Raw genomic sequence first — 8,801 nt, forward strand, 5'->3', positions numbered from 1 at the left:
TTTAAATACTACATCACTTGTTTCCAAGGATGCAGCAACATATGAAAACAAACAATTGTGAAACGGCACACCCTTTTACTGGTTAATAACATTAATCTACAGCATACGATGCAGCCATAGTGCAGTTCAAGAACACCCTGTACTTAAAGTCAAAACCTTTACTGACGTCCATATTTGGAGAGGGGAAATGTACAACGAAAGACCCCGGGGTTCCCCCCCGAGAGTGTCGGAGAGGCCCCATCAGTCCACCTGTTTCTTCCATCGGAAGGATTTTCCGGCCGGTGGTGTGTCCTGAGTCCTGATCATCGTATGTAATCTCCATCATGGCTTTTTCCGTCAGTGGCTTTTGCATAAACACATTTTCCTAATTCCCTATGGCTTGGCCATTTGCATCCTTTATCCAATGGTTCCTGTCATTATCAGATGCATGGTTGGGGTTTCCAGCGCTGAGGGGGTCGAAGTTAAAGGATTAGTGTTCATTTCAGAGTGATCGGGATGAATATTAATGTTGATGTCAGATTGGAGGGTAAGTGTTGTTAGTAGGAGTGATTGTTTAAAAGGGTGCATTTCCTTTTAAAGGGTTAGTTTGCCATTCGGTAAATGCAAGTCACCCCTTCTCCAGCTCTTCCTGTTATCATCAGATGTGTGCTGGGGTTTCCACAAGATGTGTCTCAACTGCTGCAGGGTGGGTTGAGCCAAATCCTCTTTCAACATCCTCTTTCAAAGTCATCATATAAGGCTGCTCATGGACACGTCATATGCCTTCACCACACTTTAGTGACCATGCACTATGTGTGGTATATTGAAGGTTAACATCTACATATTTAAAAAGAAATATCGTCATCAAGAATTTGACAAGTATTAGCTACTTTCTACACAGGTTATGAGAAAAGGACAAGACTCATGCAGATTAAATGGAAAGGCTACTCAATCACAAACTGATCATATAATGTCATAACAGTTTCAGGATTTTCCTTGTTGCTTTACGTAGCTTTACTGGAAAGGGACGTGACTTCATATGCCCTTCACCAGAAATAGTGAACATACACTAAATGTGGTATATTGAAAGTGAAAGTGAAGATAGCAGTCTACATGTTTTTTTTTTGTTATCATCAACAATTGGACAAGTATAAGCAAGTTAGAGTTGCATTTGTACACAAGTCACAAGAAAAGGACAAGACTCCTGCAGATTAACTGGAAAGACCACAAATCTCCAACTGGTCCTAAAATGTAATTACGGTTTCAGAATTTCCCTGGTTGCTTTGCGAAGCTTTACTGGAAATGGTGTTTGATGAGCTCTGAGGGGGAACATGTTTAACCAATAATATTAATATTTTTCTTTAATTTGAACAAATCAGCAATTAGTTCGGGTGCAAATTGTGAGAAATTACTGTATTTTTCCACATACTTTATATAGAGGGTGCACATCGATTTTACAGAGCTATTACTTTATTGCGCACTCTGACTTTACAAAGCTATGACAAAGTTATTAAGATGCTGGGATGTTTCATAACGTTACAGTTTGTGATGTGTACAGAGCAATATTACATTTGGATAATCTTGCATTTGCATAGTTCAGACACTCCACAGAAATGATCTATAAACCATCAAATTACAAACAATTTGCCTTAATCTCTATCTATCAACCAACTGTTATCAAAATCGTATTATAATCTGACTCCAACCATATGTTTTGTATTGTACAATCCTCAATGGTAACCACACCAAGAACCTTATCATAAATAGAACTGTAATCCCCTACATAAAGTTTATTTGTGATGTTCATAGTAAGGCAATACATGTCACAGACCATGAGCAAAATAGTTGGACCCCAATGTGAAAAAGTTCTTATGGTGATCAATGAAGAATGTATTAACATTAGCATTCGATTATTTAAGGGTCAGTGTTTATCTCAGAGTAGCCAGGGTCAATATTAAAGAGCTAGTGTTGGTGGTCTGGATGAATGTTAAAGGGTTTGTGTTGTTATCACAAGAGTTGGGATGAATGTTAAATGGTTTCTTTTTCCAGTTTTGGATAACTAACCTGACAAACCTCACAGATTATAGGTTTGTTGGTTTGCCGTTTGGTGAATGCAAGTGGCCCGTTTCAAACCGCGCTGCCCAGCGAGAGGAAGTTCTGTTTCAGCGTCTCTTATCTGTGGCTTCTGGGGTCAGGCCACATGCGTGTGCCTGGAGTCACACAAACAGCTCGGTGTCACGGCACTCAAACACTGGGGGTCACATTGGATGTGCTTCCCCCGAACCTACAACCCCCCCCCCCGCCCCCTCTTTCCGGAGAGCCCTTCGGCATCTGCACCCACACATAACTAACTATCTGCCCTCTGTCATATGCAAAAACAGGGGGCCGTCATCCCGCTATCTTTATGGTATTTCCTTGTGGCTCCAGGTTTCCCCTGCAGTATATCTTGGAAAAAAGGTGCTGGGGTTTGGGGGGTCGGGGGGGGGGGGCTGTGTTGGGGTGGAGGGGGGTGCGTGTTGCAGGGTATCAAAGCTGAGACTTCAGTGAGGTACCTGTGTCTGTAAAGTGACATTGCCCTGAAAGTCCTCTGGAAGTGACAGAGGTGGTGGTGGTGGTGTGTGTGTGTGTGTGTGTGTGTGTGTGTGTGTGTGTGTGTGAATGATAGGTGAAACTGTTTTTCTTCCCTCCGATTCCATCTCTCCAGGCATGCTCTGACGCTGACCCCCCGGGAGGCAGGAAGAGCCCTGGAATGTGGCAGCATGGGCGGGCGGGCAGGAGGGCGGGCAGAAGGGTGGCCGGAGTCTGGGCAGCAGCAGCAGCAGCAGCAGCAGCAGCAGCGTGTTGTTGTGTAACAGAGGCACAGAAGCTCTGCCTCACTGGAGGTGTGGCCTGAGGGAAGGGAGTATAAGTACGGGGCCCGGCTCCAGAGCTGGATACAAACACCTGTAGCCTATCTGAAGACTAACTACTGGGACTGTAAGGTAGACTCGGAGTCTCTCAGCCGCTGAACTCTACTCTTTGGACGCTACAGCATCGTTAAAGTCACATCACTGAGATTTACAATGGCCTCCTCACTTTGTGTCGCGGTTCTCCTCATCGTTCTCTCCGTGCTCCTGCAGGAAGGTAAGATTGAGTTCAAGATTATTTATTAATACTGTACATGGACGTACTTTAGACGTTAATTCTTTGCACGTCAGTTTTCAAAACAGCCTGTTCAAGGTCTCTGAAAGTTACTGAAAGAATCAATCGGAGGACCAGTGTCTGATCTGAATGAGATTTCACCGCAGACAGAGTTATTGCTAAAGTACACTTTAAACGCATTTCAGTGTGCAAGTGCTGACTGTTGCTGGCTCGTTTAGAAATGTGATTTACCTACAACTTCTCTTCTTAATGAGACTTAATGACTATTCAGTTTTTATAAGTTTGCTCTGATACTTTAGTGGTTACTGCAGTGATTCATCACCTCTGTTTGTATTCTTGCTTGTTTGATCTGACTGCTCAGATGCCTTGAGGGAAATATCTGACACTCTGATTAAGTGTATTTAATAACAGAGGGTGTTTAATAACACAGTGGGTGTATTTGCTCAGAGATAGAGCAGTCTTGCACAGTCACCGGTGTTTGCTCAGTAAACTGGAACACGCTGGTCCTTCTCACTCTCCTAACAGTTTCTCTTCCTCCATCCTCTGCGTTCTCCTCCAGGAGCTGGACTGCCCGTGTCACAGGGACAGGTCGAGTCCTCTGGCCCGTCGGCACCGCACCATGTCCGAAACAAACGCTGCTCCTGCAGCAACTGGATGGACAAGGAGTGCATCTACTTCTGCCACTGGACATCATCTGGATCAATACACCAAGGTAAGGGCTTGAGTTATGGAACAATAATCAGTATATACCTAGGAAATAATCAATACAAATAATAATTGAATAGGGAAATCACTATTATGTGAAATGAACATGAATAATACAACAACACATATAATAATGATAATAATAATATTACAATAATAATGATAACAATAATGATAACAATAATGATAATAATAATAATAATAATAAAATTAATAATAGTAATAGTAATAGTAACATTAATAATAATGTGATTGAATGTATAATGTAGAGGTTTCAGCTGCAGAAGTAGAAGTAAGCGTAGCACTTTCACTGTTTGCACAAGCTGATGATTAACGTGCCTTACTGACTGTCCTCTTATCCTCTGTCTGCAGTAAAACTACCCCGTATGGCCTGGGCAGCCCTCTGTCTCGCCGTCGCCGCTCTACAGGCCGCTGCGAGTGCCACGGCCCGAAAGACCACACCTGCAACAGCTTCTGTCACAATAGGTAAGCCCATTGGACCCTGTCAGCATGGCACACACGCGCGCACACACACACACACACACACACACACACACACACACACACACACACACAAACACCCTCACACCCTGTCAGATTGCATCCAGTGTCTGGTCCCTGTGTGCTGTCATACATGCCAAGGCAAGCTAACCAAGACGGACACAGATCAGGGTTAGCAATGAGTGTGGGATTGAGGAGATGAGGAGCACTGATAGCGTGTAGCTCCTGTCTCTAGCGCTCGCCGTAGATGAGAGAGATAGGGATGAGCTCAGGCTGCAGTGTCTTGTGATCTCACCACCAGCGTCAAATTATGAGTCACTGTTGTATTTGTGGAAAGTTTTGTCATGTCTGGAGCTCAGGCAAGGCTTTGCCCATTTTGTTATGAATTCCTGTGGTTGCGGTGGAAGCTCAAGGTTGAGGATTAGCGATTTCTTTTAAAACCCTTGCGTCTTATCCTGGGATGTGTTTACAACTTGATGAAATACCAGGGGAGATAGCTGTGAGACTTATACAAACAATGGAACCTGAGGGTGTTTCCAGGAGTCATTGAGAAAATCTAGGCCTTGATGGTGTCATGGCAGTTATCCTTTGATGACTCTTCTTGGTAAAAAAAATGGGTAAAATCTCTACCTCATAGATCTGGGTTTTTAACGTGTACTAATCTTCTCCCAAACAGCTCAGAAAACCCTGCCCTTGTGATCGTCAGCCCCTCAGGGTCAGCACACCAAGACAATGCGTAGCCAAGGCAACGACCTCCTGACCTTTCTCAGGTAAGAGCACCTATTCACACACTTAACATGCCTGCTAGCAGCACCGGACCCCTAACTGTGCAAGGTGGTTAAAATTACCCTCTGAGCACAACAGAGGCCAATTAGCATATGTTTGAGTGAGATAGGCATCTTATGGAATGGGACTCTCCCTCCTGCACAAGTACAATGGGGCTAATCGTGTACATTTGCTTTTTTTGCAGGCAGGTGGCCCAGGCCAACCAGAGGGCTGTTGAACAGCAGTCTGCCTCCCCGAGGAAGAAAGGGTCGGGGACCGGCTGGCCCAGGGCCCGCTAAAGGAGGACGATGACCGAGATAATGAAGAATCGCGAGCATCTGAACAAAAAACATCCTCAGTGAAAGACAGAGGGAGAGACAGCCTGGGTTTGTCTCTCCAGGAGGGGGGCACACCCTCAGGGCGGTGTGTCCCCGGCGAAGTGATGGAAGAGGACAAGAAGAAGGAGAAGGAGAAAGAGAAAGAGAAAGAGAAGAACAAGACAAGACTTGCTTTGTCCAGCTTATTGACTTTTGAGACGCCCAAAGGGAGGTGGTGGGGCGGGAGATTGAAAGTTTCTGAATCCTTGAGTTTTTTGGCGCTTTGGATTGTGGCTGGACATTGCTGCTGCAGATCAAAGCACAGAGTCTGACTTTGCATCTCTGATGGACAGCTCAGTATGAATGTGCTCTACACAGCACACCCATGGTTTAACTGTCATAACACTGGAATGTTCTATAGGAATATAATACCACTGAGAATCACTATTACTTTGAAGATCATATTAGCCTTTTATACAATGGCTACCTTTCTTATGTACTCTCTCTATTGGTTGTGGCAGCATTTTAAATGACTATAGTTGTGTCATTTATCATGGATGCCTGAATTTAAATGTGCATTTAATAGTCATGTAATCGATTGCTGGAATATAGTTTTACTACCATTCAATAGAATTCTTTCTATTAGGCTATTTTCTCTGAATCAGAGCAAATGTAGGCTTCGTCTCATAGAGATGAAATTGTCCAATTCTGATTGTCGCTGCTCCTCTGGACTTTTATTATATTAACTATTATAGATATTCATTCTGAACAGACTCTTAAAACGCCTCTTCTCCACGGCACTCTCTCTCTCTCTCTGCAATGATGTGAAGGACTTCACAGAGGGCCGTGCCCGTGACAATAACATCTATTCACCCTGCTGAGTTGTAATCAAGGTTAGCTCTGATATTTTACCGCAGCTAATCTGCAGCTCTGAGGAGGCAAAGGTTGAGATAGGAGAGCCCTGCCCGTGCCACAGACACTGCATTATGAACACCGATAAACACTCCACTGCAATAGAAGACAGGCATCAGGTTCACTTCAAGTTAAACAATGAAGAAAGCTCTTTTTTATTATTATTATCTCTTATCCTTCAACTTATCCTGCTTTCCAAGTTTTACTTTGGCAACTGGCCTTTTGTGATGACGGAAGTATTCATTGCATAGCTACTGTATAATGTTTTGATTGTTCAGAACGCCAAGCAACTTTCAATGGCTCTCGCTGTGCCAAGAAAATGCTGTAATTGTTTTTTCCTATGAAACAAACTGTGGGCTAATGTCCTTGTAATTGCCCATTTGAAAAGAAAGACGTGAAACCTCTGTGGAATGTGTTTTTGTCTGGCAGTCACTGAATATGCACACGTCTGTCAAGGTGTGTGCTGTACAGATGATGTTGGGTGCCAGCGTCTCAAGTTTAAGTTCAGGATCATTGTGGTGTTTATCATATGTTTTGTTTTTTGATATGATTATTTATTTGTTTACTGTTCAACAAAACAATCCTCATCAGAATGCTGGATTGTTCTTCCATTGTGACTTATTGAGGGAAGGACAACTTTGTTTTTGTGAGAAAATCAAGGATACTTGAATGTAAACTCTTAGCCTTGAATGAGTTCCACTGAACTGTTTTCCCATTCCTTTGTCTTATTTATTTATTTAACTTATTGGAATTTCATATATATATTTATATTTTAGAGACATCCTTCTATATACCTATTTCAATTGAAATGGAAATAAATTATTATGAGTACATTATGCTTTTTTGTCTTGTCTCGAACCCATAACCTGTTACAACAGGCGGACATAACTTACACACATGCACACATTTTACCCACCTTTAATCCCCTACCAATGGAGCTTCATGACATCTAGCCAAATGTATGCAACATGCCTGACATGAAAAATGGTTATGTTCCTCACACATGCAGTTTAAACTCCTTAAATAAATAGTATGTAAGTAATCAGCACCTGTGATCCATGAAGATATCCCTACTTGTGTTTGGCATCTATCTCAAGAGCCAAGGTCATGGTTAGAAATGTGCAGCACATAGTGAAGCCTTCTTGCCTGGACAAATTCAGTCATTAGTCCTTCAGGTGATTTATCAAGGGGAATGCAGTAGTTTAGTTTGACATATGAGAGGTCTAGACAGCCTAGGAAAAAATGCATGAAGCTTGTGAGCAGAGCAGGTGCTAAGCAAGTGAATGCGTAGCCTACGTGCTGAGTGCAAGCACACAATGTCCCTATTCTACCGGGGAACCCATAATGCATAGCATGCCTGTGTTTGTCTACATAGTATTTGTGTAGGTCTTTTGTCTGTCGTTACTCCGAGTTTTGCTGGCATGGAATGTTATCTTTCCAAGGTGTGCTGCGTCTTTGTCTGCCTCTCATTCTGCGCCGAGATGTTTATTCAAGATTGGCTGTTTTTGGATGTTTTGTGTTTAAGCGCAGGCTCGGAGATACCTACTGTGTTTTGGAGGGTCTCATCCTCATCCATGAAATGTGGAAACAGTGAGTGAGCGAGCGAGCGAGATTTATAGAATGAGGGCTTTATCTCATTCATCATGGCCTACCATTACAGGGAAAACAAAAAATACCTTTCACTGGGGGGCGAAGAAACCTCACTGAAACGCCTCTCAATAACAGCATACCTCTATAGGATGGTTTGTTGTTTAGACTTGAAGCATGGCATCCAATGCATGTTTCGAAGAGAAAAAAAACGTTTACGAAGTTTAGAAGTCTGTGCAATGTGTGAAGGAATAGTTTATTTAAACACATCACGGTCATTCAGTGCACCTGCATTGATCCTGATCAGTCATTCCCTTCTCATCACTGTAGATGGCCTCCACTCAGTCAAAAGTGAAGCCACTGGCCGGAATTTAAAAATGGCAGTGATTTAACCAAATATGGTTAATTCTGTGTGGAAAAGCTCTGACTGCGCAGACTCTGGCTCCAATTTGGGCTTCATTTCTCCAGAACACACGTGCATGACACCATGCTGTCCATCTATTTTATAGCTACTGGTTCCTTCCCACTCTTTTCTCTCTAGACCTGAGCCAAATCTGAGCCAGATCTCAGCCAGATCTCAGCCAGACATCAGCTTCTGCAGACATCTGGGAGGTTCGCGGCGTTCTCTATTAAACAGCTGACTTGGAGTAGGAAATAAAAACAGGATGCTTTTTCCCACATTCCCCTCACATTCCTGCAAAGCCGTGGCGAACAAAAGGGGAAAATAACACTGGAAAATCACAGGCACGTCTCCTTCCAGAGGGGGCAGCTGATAGAGAATGGAGGGAAAGTGATTAAGGGTTGCTTAATCACTGGGTTGTCATAACACCGCTTGTTTTGTTTTGTGTTTTTTTCTCTTTAGATTCATCCTCTATCTCCATCTCTCACTCTCTC

General features: G+C 43.2%; 1 long non-coding RNA gene across 1 annotated transcript; it reads left to right on the plus strand.

The window, feature by feature from the left end:
* The first annotated feature begins 3,805 nt into the window (after positions 1 to 3,805).
* Positions 3,806 to 5,037, plus strand: LOC122129164. Its single transcript, XR_006151748.1, has 3 exons — positions 3,806 to 3,832; positions 4,198 to 4,311; positions 5,003 to 5,037. It is a non-coding gene; the product is annotated as an uncharacterized LOC122129164 (long non-coding RNA).
* The last annotated feature ends 3,764 nt before the right edge of the window (positions 5,038 to 8,801 follow it).

This window comes from Clupea harengus, unplaced genomic scaffold, assembly GCF_900700415.2.
Source record: "Clupea harengus unplaced genomic scaffold, Ch_v2.0.2, whole genome shotgun sequence".
NCBI classification, from domain to species: domain Eukaryota; kingdom Metazoa; phylum Chordata; class Actinopteri; order Clupeiformes; family Clupeidae; genus Clupea; species Clupea harengus.